General features: G+C 36.7%; 1 protein-coding gene across 4 annotated transcripts in view; it reads right to left on the bottom strand.

The window, feature by feature from the left end:
• Positions 1-13013, bottom strand: part of FRS2 (fibroblast growth factor receptor substrate 2) — a 108829-nt gene that overhangs the window by 95299 nt on the left and 517 nt on the right. The gene's annotated exons all lie outside the window — the stretch shown is intronic.

Raw genomic sequence — 13013 nt, 5'->3', positions numbered from 1 at the left:
TGTTTATTTTTGAGAGAGAGAGACAGACAGACAGAATGCAAGCAGGGGAGGGGCAGAGAGAGACAGAGGGAGACACAGAATCCGAAGTAGGCTCCAGGCTCTGAGCTGTCAGTGTAGACACTGACATGGGGCTTAACCTCAAGAACTGCGATATCATGATCTGAGCAAAAGTCGGACACTTACTGACTAAGCCACCCAGGTGCCCTGACAATCCAGAATTTTAATCAAAGAATCTACCCATAAAGAAAAACACTGACACTGCAGAGGCCAAAAAATGGTGAAGGAATATAGTGTATATTTGAGTTAAAATTATAAACAGTGTATCAGTTTGCTAACCAACTTTTTCAATTACCTATTCCATATCACGTATAGATACCCCCAAAATTTATGGGAAAATTGTGAAGACTAAATAAACTACTTGCACAGTGCATAGCACTTAGTAACATTCAACTAAAAACTTTTGTTTTAAGGGTTTTATTATTATCCTGATGGTCTACTATTCTAAGAATACTGCTATCTTCCAAAACATACAGAAAAGTAAAAGGTGTACAATTTCCTTGTATTCTGTTACTTTTGTGTTCATGTACCTTATATACACTCCATACATTATTAGCCATATAACTTCTGTGGTGGCCACCAGAGTGTCCCAGGATTATACTTAGCCATAAGGATAACATCACAGTAATGCATTAACATAGCAGCATGACCTTGCACTTGAAGCTGACAAGAACATGGGAGAAATGAATGAAGTGCTGGTGTGGTACCAGTGGAGGGAGCAGCCACTCTCTGATGAGGAACAGGGGAAAAGGTCAAGAATCCAGACTGAGGATAGTAGCTAAGAGAGAACGGTAGAGACCAGAGAGAAGCAATGCAGAAACTGGCATCGCAGGTAACACCTGCAAACTAAGGAGGTACAGGTAATGTAAAGAAGAAGGATCTGGTGATTCAACCTCCTGCTCAGAACTGCTGAACACTAACAGAGATGTTAAAATGCTTTTCTAAATTAGTTAAAAGCAAAATCACATTTTTAAAAGTTCATGTCATTCTGACACTACAATCAATTTTCCTCTTCAAAGAAAAAAATGTTACATAAAGAAATGCACTCTAAAATTAGAACAGTGAAGTACCTTTTTCACCTTATTAAGTCGGGGGGGGGGGGGGGGGAGTAACACTAATATCCAATCTAACAAGGATACAGTGAAACACTACTAGTAATACTATGTAATACTATCCTCTTGGGGAACAATTTGACCAAATGTTTCAAGACTAAAAAACCTTCATATCCTTTGTCTTAATATCACACATTTGGGATCTGCCCTAAGGAAATAACTAAATATGATGAAATCTATATGCTCAAAGGTGTTTTCTGCAACATTTCCTATAATAGTAAAAATTAAGTATGATGGTAACAGAAAATATTTAATGTAATATTAAGTTAAAAAAAGCAAAGTTGAGCATTTGCTAAAAATATGATATAAAACATCATATGAAAAAGGCTATAAAAAACTCCAAAATTATAACTATGAGAGGGTGGTTTCAAATTATGTTTTGTCCACTGTCTAACCTTTCTGAAATGTTATTTTACTTCTGGAATTAAAACAAATTATAGTTTTAAAATATACATCTCAAAAGGCTACATACTATATTATTTCATTCACACAATATTCTCATAATGGTAAAACTAGTGTTGGGTGGGGTTGTGAATATATACAGGTAACACGGGAGTTCTGTGGTGATGGAACAGTTCTGAATTTTGATCATGGTAGTGGTTACACAAAACTATACATGGGATAACACTGTATAGAACTACACACATACACACACAGAGATGCAAGGTTTAAAAAATGATGAAATCTGTACATGGTCTGTAGTGTAGTTAACAGTAATGTACCAATATCAACTTCCCGATTTTCATATGTATGACAGCTATATAAAACGTCACCATTGGGGAAACTGAGGTAAGAGTATATAGGACACGACTATTTTTGCAACTTCCTATGAGTCTCTACCTCATAATAAAAGTTTTTTTTTTTAATGCCTATGCCTACTTACATATATATTAGGCACTTTTTTTTTGAGGGGGTGGGAGATAAAGTAATGTAAAATGAGCCATGAAATATATATCTTTCAAGACACTACTGCCTACTAACTATTCACAAAACCACATGAGGCAAATAGCAGACTTTAGATTGAACCATAACTTACTTAAGTCAGGCTTTAATAAAAGGCTTCAATTTAAATGGAAGTATCAGTCAATTTTCAGAATATGCTTAAGTGAATAGTTCTGAATCTCAAACCCTATACTTACATATTCCATTAAGCAATAGTCCTCAGAATTTTCTTCCTTGCCAGAAAAGTTTCAACAGATATAAATAAGATTTTCTTACATATATTCAATTTAAATATATTAAGTGACTAACACAGACAAAGGATATAATAGTTCATGACCTCTAAATTGTGCTACATGATAGCAATCACATCCACCTTGATTCTCCATTTTAACCTCAATGCCAAGCATGGCTCTTGATACCTACTAGTCTCCCAATAACTATTCACTGACTCAGTCATTCATTGAATGAATTCATGTTTTAGCCAAGATTCAATAATTCCTAAGTCCTTCCAGCTTTAACTGAGAATGGGAGATAGAAGGTAGGAAGTAAGCGAAAAAAGGACCCAGATTCTACCAATTCACCAGGTCAAAAGATTACCTTAACCAACATGACATCTTAGTTTATCAATGCAAAAAGTGACCTTAGAAAAACCTTGAGTCATTTCCTCTGATGACCAAATCTTAAAGAATTGTTTAACAACTAGAAAAAGAACTGAACTAGTATAAGAAATCTGCCTCACCAACCTTCACCACCTAATGTTTTTTCCTAATATTTTATTTATTTATTTATTTTGAGAGAGAGAGACACTGAGAGAGAGCGAGCGCGCGCAGCGGAGGGGCAGAGAGAGAGAGGGAGAGAATCTCAAACAGGCTCTGTGCTGTGGGCTTGAACTCACCAACTGTGAGATCATGACCTGAGCCGACATCTACAGTTGGACACTTAACTGACTGAGCCACCCACACACCCCTTCAACATCTAGTATTTTCAAGTAAACCAAATCTTTGCTATATGCAAATCCATCAACTTTTTGATCTGAAAATCTTAGCTGGAGTTATGCAAAGCATCAAAAACCTCTCCCACACAAGCTCTAAGCTCTCAACAATCACATGTATATAATTATATGGTAATTATACATTATATCTATCTATATGCATATATAAACATAAACTACATAAGAACATGATTATAACAATACTACCTTATAAGACCCTCGTCAGAGAGCAACTCATGTCTACGTTATTTATTCATTCAAAAGTTCAAGGTACTGACAGTGTAACAGTGTACAAGACACACACAGACCATGCCCTAAGTTTACAGTCTATCTAATAACTTAAAAAGCAAGTGTAGCTAGTAAAAAGAATATTAAGTAAACCAGGGTTTAAATTCCAATGCTACCTCTTATTAGCTATGTCTGTCTTAGTTTCCAGAACTATAAAATAAAATCATAAAATATAAAAATCCTTGGCAAACTAGAAAGCACTATACAAAGATAAGTTATATTACTGTACTTAGTTTTTCATTAAGAAAAAATAAAACACTAAGATACCTCCCTGCAGGTTGCTTATTAGTTGCAAAGGAAAAAAAGTAACTACACCATAAATAAACCAAACAACATTTTGACCAAAATTTAAGAAAACAAGATACTAACCACCAGGGGTTTCCTTATAAGCTCTAAACTACACAATTTTATTTATTTTATCTTACTTTTTAATGTTTATTTATTTTTGAGAGACAGAGAGAGACAGAGCATGAGTGGGGGAGGGACAGAGAGAGCCAGAAACACAGAATCCAAAGCAGGTTCCAGGCTCCGAGCTGTCAGCACAGAGCCCATCGAGGGGCACAAACCCACAAACCACGAGATCACGACCTGAGCTGGAGTCGGACATAACCAACTGAGCCACCCAGGCGCCCCTAACCTACGATTTTAAAGTAGTATTAAGAATCACTCTGTAAAATTAATACACCAAAACAAACAGCAGAATCATATGCAAAGATTTCAGATATAGAAATTATCAGACAAATATAAAAGAAATATATTTTTTTTTAAATAAAAGTTTGAGAACATGGCCAAGAAAAAGCAGACAACCAAAAAATAATAAGGATAAAGCAGTCTTAAAAAGGAACTTAATGAAAAAATAGAGTAGGTAAAAATTTTTAAAACTCAATGAACATACTACACAACATGGATGAACCTTGAAGACATTATGTTAAGTGAATAAGCCAGACACAAATGGACAAATATTATATGATCCATTTATATGAGGTACTAGAATAGCCAAATTCATAGAAATAGTAAGTATAACAGTTCCTGCCAGGGGCTAGTAAAGGGAGGGAAATGGGAAATTATTGTTTAATGGGCACAGGTTTCAGTTTGTGATGATAAAAAAAAGGTCTGGAGATGGACAGTGGTGTTAGTGAATGTACTTAACATCACAGAACTAACACTTTAAAATAGTTTAGGAGCACCTGGGTGGCTTAGTCGGTTAAACATCTGATGCTTGTTTTCAGCTCAGGTCATGATCTCACAGTTTCATGAGTTCAAGCCCCGGCTCAGGCTCCACAACGTCAATGTGGGGCCTGCTTGGGATTCTCTCTCTCCCTCACTGTCTGCCCCTCTGCAACTTGTGCGGTCTCTCTCAAAATAAATAAAAGTACTTTAAGAAAATAAAATAAAAGTTTAAAGTGGTAAGTATATTTTACTATAAAAATATCATAGTTAAAATAAAGTGAAAAAAAATTCTTAATTCAATAAACTGGTTAAACACAGCTGAAGCAAGAATTAGCCAACTGGAAGAAAGGATCTAACTGTCTAGAACACAACACAGAAAGATAAAGAAATGGAAAATATGAAATATAAAAAATGAAATATGACAGGTTAAGAGGCATAGAGGGTAGAGTAAGAAGACTGAGTATACTTCCATACAAGTTCCAGATAAAAAAAATACAGAAGATAAAATTTGAGGAGAAAATGGCCAAAAGTTCTCCAAAATTTTTGCAAGAGACCACTCCTCAGATTCTATGGCCTGGTGAATTCCAAGCATGATAAATAAAAAGAAATCAACTTCTAGACATACCCAAATACGGTGTGCAAAACAGATTCTAAATATTCTAAATATAGCTATAATAAAACAACAGGTATCTGTAAAAGAATGGCAATTAGATGGATTACAGATTTTTCAAAGCAACAGAAGCCAGAAGAGAATGGAATAAGAGCTATATGAACAAAGAATGCTAACTGCTAACACAGAATGCATACTCAGAAAAACCCATCTTCAGGAATGAGACTTAGACATATTTTCAAACAAATGAAACGTTTTCCAACAACAGACCCTCACTAAAGAAAATTGTAAAGGATATGTTTCAGGCAGAGAAAAAATGGTCTTAGATCCCAGACAAGAGGTCTGAGATGCAAATGGGAATGATGAGCAAAGACATTTGTAAATACAGAGGCAAATTAAAGCAAGTGTTTAAAACAATATCTAATTTGTTGGGATTAAGGAAAAACTAAAATAAAGGAAAACTACATAAAATTTAACTTCCAAACTGGAATAAAAGGAAATGAATTTTTTTAATTCATTAAAATAAAAAGGAAAAGGGAACGATTAACACAAAATTTAGATGGTGGTGACTTAGAACACATGTCAGAGAACACAAATGGTGAGGAGTATAAAGGGACTCCAAAGATACTAGCAACGTTCTATTTTTCCTGCTAGTTAGTGGTAGTTCATTGTTTATCTATCTATCTATCTATTTATTTATTTTTAATGTTTATATATTTTTAAGAGAGAGAGTGAGACAGAGTGTGAGCAGGGGAGGGCCAGAGAGAGGGAGACACAGAATGAGAAGCAGGCTCCAGGCTCTGAGCTGTCAGCACAGGGCCCAACGTGGGGCTTGAACTCACGGGGGCTCAAACTCACAGACTGCCAGATAATGACCTGAGCTGAAGTCGGATGCCCAACCAACTGAGCCACCCAGGCGCCCCAACTGTATAACTATTTAAATTGTACATTCAGTACACTGTATACTCTTGTAATAAACGTGAAATTTAAAAATTAACACAGAAGAAAATAATCAAGACTAGTGATCACTCTCTAAAAATAATAGATTATTTCACAAACTTTGGTCTTAAAAATTGAAACAACGGGGACCCATCGATGGCTCGGTCAGTTGAGCCTCAGACTCCTGATTGTGGCTCAGGTCACGATACCAAGATCGTAGGACCGAGCCCGCTTACGATTCTCTTTCCCTCTCCCTTTGCCCTTCTCCCCCACTCACTCGCACTCTCTCTCTCTCTCTCTCTCTCAAATTTAAAAAAAAAAAAAATTGAAACAATAAAAATTTTATTTCATTTAAGAAACACTTACCAAGTGCCTAATCTTGGCTTATAACTGAGCTGAGGAGTGGCAGGAAGATTTCTAACCTCCCTTCTCCTGGGCTTCCTAACCCTTGAGAGCAGCACTAACACAGTAGTCACTAGCCACAAGTGAGGCTATTCGCAGTTAAACTAATTAAAATTAAATAAAATTTAAAAGTTCTTCTATAAAACTAGACACACTTTAAGTGCTTGGTAGGAATATGAGGGTCACTATATTGAATAGCAGACTTAGAACATTTCCATCATTACAGAAAGTTCAATTAGACACTGCTGCGATATTTTTTATAACACTAGAAATATGTTGATAATTGAATAATCTTAAAATATAAAAGAACATCTTAAAATTGATTAAATCTCCTTTTAAAGTCATTTCATTTCTATGAAACTACAGCTTCTTAGTAGTATTCAAAACCGTTTGATGTTTGTTAAAAACCTATAAAGTGTCAATAATTGCCCACAATCCCATGTCCCACCAAAAAGCATTCAACACAGCATTTTCTTTTATGAGCCAAAAATAAATGGTTAAGCACAGTTGCTACTAAACAAGCCATGTCATAGGGATATGAAACTCCCCAGGATGAACATATCGCTCCTTTTGGGGGGCACCAATTTTAGCCGACAGTGCTTTAAAATACTGTTTACATCTACATAAAATAGCAAAATGTGAAATTCATGTGAATTTTTATAGGAATCATGAAGTTTTCTACCTAGAGCAGGACTCTTTGGGCTACCTCTCCAGACTTCTGAGCATACCATTCATTTCTGCCATCAGGAGTATTTCCAAGGAAAAATGTAAACATTTTTAAAATAAACGAATTCTATACGAGTCTTTTACTTACCAGAAACAATGATATACAACAAAACTCTATAAAACAATAACATCCTTAATATCTAAAGCAACAAACCTCCAGTTTCCTTTAACGTGAAAAGACAGAGGGCCTAAGCTATTTCAACTTAACCTGAACATTTTCCTTTAGGTATTCTAACACATATTCAGTATTTCTATAGCACTCGCAATTCTTAAAATTACCTATCCAAAAACACTAAAAGGAAACCAATGTTAAGCCTTAATTTAACAGTCATTTAGGCTTCTGCACCTTAAGTTTTCGGCCCCCCAGTGCTAAGTGAACGAGGGGAGTAAAAACACTTCCCATCTAGACAACTGAATGTAATTTCAATAGTGCTTATGCTAATAATTGGTTTGTGTCCCCAGGAGGACTTCTGTGGCTCCACTTACATAACCCATTATGCAAAGTGCTGAACTATTCTTTCTCTAGAAAGCATTTTGAATACTGATATTTGTACAAGGTTTACTTGCTATATTAAAAAAGCTTTTCGTACTCTAGCTTCAAAGATCTTCCCTGCAGAAGAGGTGAAAAGGAAAGCCAATTTCTACTACTTCACTATGTCAAAGGCTAGATATTTATCTTGTTGGCTAATCAACAGAGTAATGTCTTAGAGCAGCACCCCCAGACAGCCCCCATAGTTTACCAGTTTCCTCTCGAGACTCTGGTTAGGAAATACAGCTTTAAATAATTTGAAGCAACCTGTCTGAATTGAAAATAATCTGAACTGCTCCTTGAAGGTCTTCATGTAAAACTTCACAACATTAAATTCAGCGGTGGTGAGAATCAAAATACAGCCCCTATTGGGTAATGGAAGGGTAGAATGTACCCCAAACCTAACGTGACTATGTATAGTATATTGGATAAGTAATCTCCCCCAATTCCCTGGTTCTGTTTAAGCCAAGATTTTCAAATCTCACAGAACCATAATCTTAAAAACAATAACATCTGGGGGGACACGCATAATCTTAAAAACAAAACTGGGGGACATGCATTGAGTTGCCAACTATTATTTTGACAAGAACATTTAAAAAGAAAATAACTGTCAATTACCACCAGCATTATTTCATAAAAGAACTAATATGCTTACATCAGAAATGGTAAAAGATACTTTTAGAAAAAAAATACTGTCTTTTAAATTCAACAGATCTAGTTTTATGAAAAGCTAACTCATTCTCATTTCAGACAAGTGAGAACTCTCACGGACTACACTTCATAGTCCAGCACTAGGGAACCACAGGTCTAAGCAGCTAACTCCCACTTGGAAAAAGAAAACAACGGTAGGACATGCCCAAACCAAATATTAACCTATTCAATAATGAGGAAATAGAGGCTTGGAGAGGTTTAGGGACTCTCCCAACGTCACAGACCAAGAATTTTGACACAGATCTGTCTAATTCCAGAGTCAGAGTTACTAACCATTATGCTAAGTTTCCGCTAATATCCTTTCAGTGGTACAAAGATCCATCCTAATCCAGTCACCTTTGTGACCAATGACAACTGAGGAATTTCCAAGACAGCTGGCTAGAGGTGTACTTCCCTGGCCATCACTCAGACTAAAGCTAAATGGAACTCCTGACCTTTGCCTCAATAATACCAGGCTCACTGCAACTAAGCCAACCAGCCCAGACAAAGCACACACAAACCCCCCTGCCTCCAACAACACTGACGCAGGACTCTTAGGACATTCCCAAGAGCCTGATAGAGTAAAAAAACATATTCCTCAAAAACAAAAGGGATATATTAATCCTCAAGAAGGAAATAAGCACGTCCATGGTTACTCAGTCTAAAAATAATAAACTTGCCCTCATAAAGTTACAACTCTAAGCCTCATTCCTTAAACTATTACAATTTTTTACACATTAATACACAGGTTCCCCATATTTAAGTATCTAAACAGAAAACTACAGGAAATTCTAAAAATCTATAGTACTTAAATAGTTCCCAAATAAAAATAGTTTTTATATATGTATCATTACGTGATGGATAAAAGTATCTTACAATTCTATCCCTCTAGAATAATCAGAACATTAAAGACAAAACTGCTTATGTTAATCAAAAGTACTTATAAAAGAGAGTTGGAAAAAAAATACATAATTAGGGGTGCCTGGGTGGCTCAGTCAGTTGAGCCTCCAACTTCGGCTCAGGTCACGATCTCACGTTCATGGATTCGAGCCCTGTGTCGGGCTCTGTGCTGACGGCCCAGAGCCTGGAGCCTGCTTTGGATTCTGTGTCTCCCTCTCTCTCTCTCTGCCCCTCCCCTGCTCATGCTCTGTCTCTCCCTCTCAAAAAATAAAACGTCAAAAATTAAAAAAAAAAAAAAAGTATGTAATTAAATACCATTTTCTATAAAAGGCACTATTAGCAGCCAGTAGGAAAGGAAGGCACAAAAATATATTTGAATATTCAGAGACTCTTGATATCGAAATCAAAATTAAAAGTCACACACATAAATAAACAGAATACTTATCAGAGATTTGCTTCCAAATCCTCACATATCACTTGCCAGCAAATGCCCAAAAGAAAAGACCAAACAGCTCTTAAGTAATCAAAGCCTAACACTCTGGAACAAATGACTCTGAAATAACTCATCCTCTATGAAATGGGGTAACAGTAGCATAATATTCTTGCTAGCAATGGCAAAAAAATTGTATTTCCCGACTGGATTTTCAATGATCAGATTCTTTGTACTCCTGAATCTGCAATGAGAGGGAGCAGAATACAATACAGACTATATTTATTTTCCTCCTGTTTTAAACAGATGCCATCTCAAATAAAGGTTCACTTTTTTTTCTTCCCTCATAAACTCTCCCCTGGCTCTTTCATCTCCTTATACAGATTCAACAAGTGCATCTATTTGTATTGTCCTCTACACCCATATTTAATATATGCCTAGCACTGACCTCTCTCATGAACTAAGAACCCACATTTCCAAAAGCCTCTGGGCATTTCCAGTGTTTTGCAAGTACATAAAAAACTCAACATATTCAAAACTGATCACACTATGCATCTCCTTGCCTAGATTTCTAATAACAGTACCACCATCACCATCACCCATACTTAAAATGAGTATAATTTTCAACTTCCAGTTCCCCCCAACCTTCCCCCAACAATTGCTCCTCCCCCCGCCCCATCTCAATGCCACTGCCCTTGCCCAATATGTATATTGAAAGTTGGCTTTCTACAACCGTTTTACATATGACACTATTAGACCTCGTTGTTTCTCATTAACTCCTAAATACAGCATTTAAATGTGTTCCTCAATCCAGCCCCAGTTAAAATTTCAAACCGCATCTCTCATTTCCAAAAATCAACCCTATATTCTAAGTAATCTGTCCACTAACTTTTCTCTGTGTATACGATGGCCTTTCCCACCTCCACACTTGGGCTTACCTCATTCCTTTTATTTGAAAAGCCTTCTTCATCCACCTACTACCAACCCCTAAATTTCTGTCTTAGCAAAGTCTTACCCTCTGCAGTGGTAAAATCAGGTTACCAGTTTATTGGGAGGCAGCATGATATAGTGGAAATGCACGGGCTTTGGTGCCAGGCAGACCTGGATTCAAACGGAGACTCAGCAACTTAAGATATTTGAGTATTGCCCTCATGATTAAGAAAGATGCTTATATGTTGTTGTGAAACTTAGAAAATGTACGTGAGTCCAAGAGCATAAAGCATAGTGCTAAGCGTTCAACAGCTTCAGAGCTACCTTCATAAATATTATTAACCTCCACTTTTTAGCTGATTACTCCAGTTAAAAATGAACCAATTTTCCTTTCATAGAATTCCAAACTTTGGGTCAAACCACTCACACAGTAAGCATTTACATATTTTTATACAGATATCTTACATCCCCTTCTAGACTTCAAATTCATAAAGACCAAAAACTTAATCTTTGTATACTATAATGCCTAACAGTGCTTTTCATGAAACACACAACACCCACCTCCCATTAGAAAAAATTTAATATGCCTAACAATTCAATTCACCTCTTCATGATTTCTGACACATCCTAGGAAATTACTGCCAAAACATGAATTTTAATGCTTTTGGCCATATCTTTATTTGTTCCTACATGGTTGCCTGACATAGCTTGATGCCTAACAGCAAAAGTTCAGTATCCAATGAATTGACTTGAATAATACAATAAAATTTACAATGTAAATGTTTAATATCTATTGAATGAACTTGAACATAATAAAATTTACAGTGCCTAAGGGCACCTGAAATTCCCCAATTACCTTCTTCTGCTCTTACAATTCTTTACATACTTCCCTTCTAAACACATTAGCTATCATACTCTCAGTATGGATTCAGAATCATGTCTAACTTGACTCCTTTTGCAGCTTTTCTTTATTCCAATATTCCAACCAGAAGCTCTAAACAATTAAGTACTTCAAATGACTAAGAATCTAGAGTTCCTATCTAAAACACGGGCAACTAATCTTCCCTCCACAATTTTTTCCAGGGACTTTAAAAACCATCCACCCTTTGACCAATCAATAAAGGAATAAAAGAAACCATTTTTAAAAAATCATCCACCCTATGCCTGTTGAAAATCAACAACACTAAAATAAATGTTCTTGTCCACAGGAGAGCTCACTGAAACTTATCACTTCAGTCTACTTTCCCTAATTCATGATATTACCTTCCCTTCCAGTAGTGGGAGGAGAATGAGGTAAGTCCCAAAAAAACTACAGTGTATGTCCTAATATAAGCACAAGATGAGAAATGCAGCAAAGTGTCACTGGTTTCACAAAGCTGGTTTTGTGTATACTTGCGTTGCAAAATCATTGGTCATCTGCAGACAGCCACAACCTGCAGTAACCACATTTTCTTGTGATAATTTAAAAATCACTATTAAGTGTGGAAAACCCTTATCTCCTACAAACCTTCCAGCAGTTTATTATATAAAATCTGTTCACTAAAAAAAACAAAAACAAAAACAAAACTACCTGCATCACTTTCTCCTCCTCTAGGAAACTCTCAATTTGTCGGAGGTAAACACTTCAAAATATAGGTTAAAAACACACACCCAGGAAACCCCTCTGCCCACCTGTGTGCACCCTCTGCAATGCAGCACAATTGCAACAGTATACGGAACCCCGATGGAGTTACTGAGAAAAAAATTTTTTTCTTTAAAGGTTAAGGAAAATGACAGTTCCAAATATGAAGGCATACAAACTTCGGGAAAGAGGGGATACAAGAATTCGCCAACCCTCTGCAATTAATTCATGCAATAACCGCAGACTGAACTCATCGTTCAACTGTGACTTCAGATGGCCACAAGAATTAGGAGTGCATATTAGAGAACAGCATCCTTAAGCCTGCAAGAAAAAAGGGAACTCATCTCAACTACTGACTGCTGGAGCAAGTTGTTTTTCTAAGTGACTTCAACAACAGCTTGAGCAAGCTTTCCAGTGAGTAAAGATCGTGGGAGACACGCTGGTGCCACACTGACCTACGTATCCAGAACCGGTCCCGAGAGCAGTCCAATTCGATCCCGGGAAACCCCTAGGCGGGTCTGGACGAAAAGCTTTGCAAAGGATCCCCCGCATCTACACAGGCATCGCCCAGCTCTGGGACCGAGGAGACGACACCCCTGGGACCCAGGCTAATTACTGACCCGAGGACAGAGCCAAAGGATGCAAAAGTCGGGAACTGGAACCATGACAGAGTCTG

Source organism: Acinonyx jubatus, chromosome B4 (genome assembly GCF_027475565.1).
Source record: "Acinonyx jubatus isolate Ajub_Pintada_27869175 chromosome B4, VMU_Ajub_asm_v1.0, whole genome shotgun sequence".
NCBI classification, from domain to species: domain Eukaryota; kingdom Metazoa; phylum Chordata; class Mammalia; order Carnivora; family Felidae; genus Acinonyx; species Acinonyx jubatus.
The sequence above is the reverse complement of the archived record's forward strand: the minus strand, read 5'-3'. Positions and strand labels throughout refer to the sequence as shown.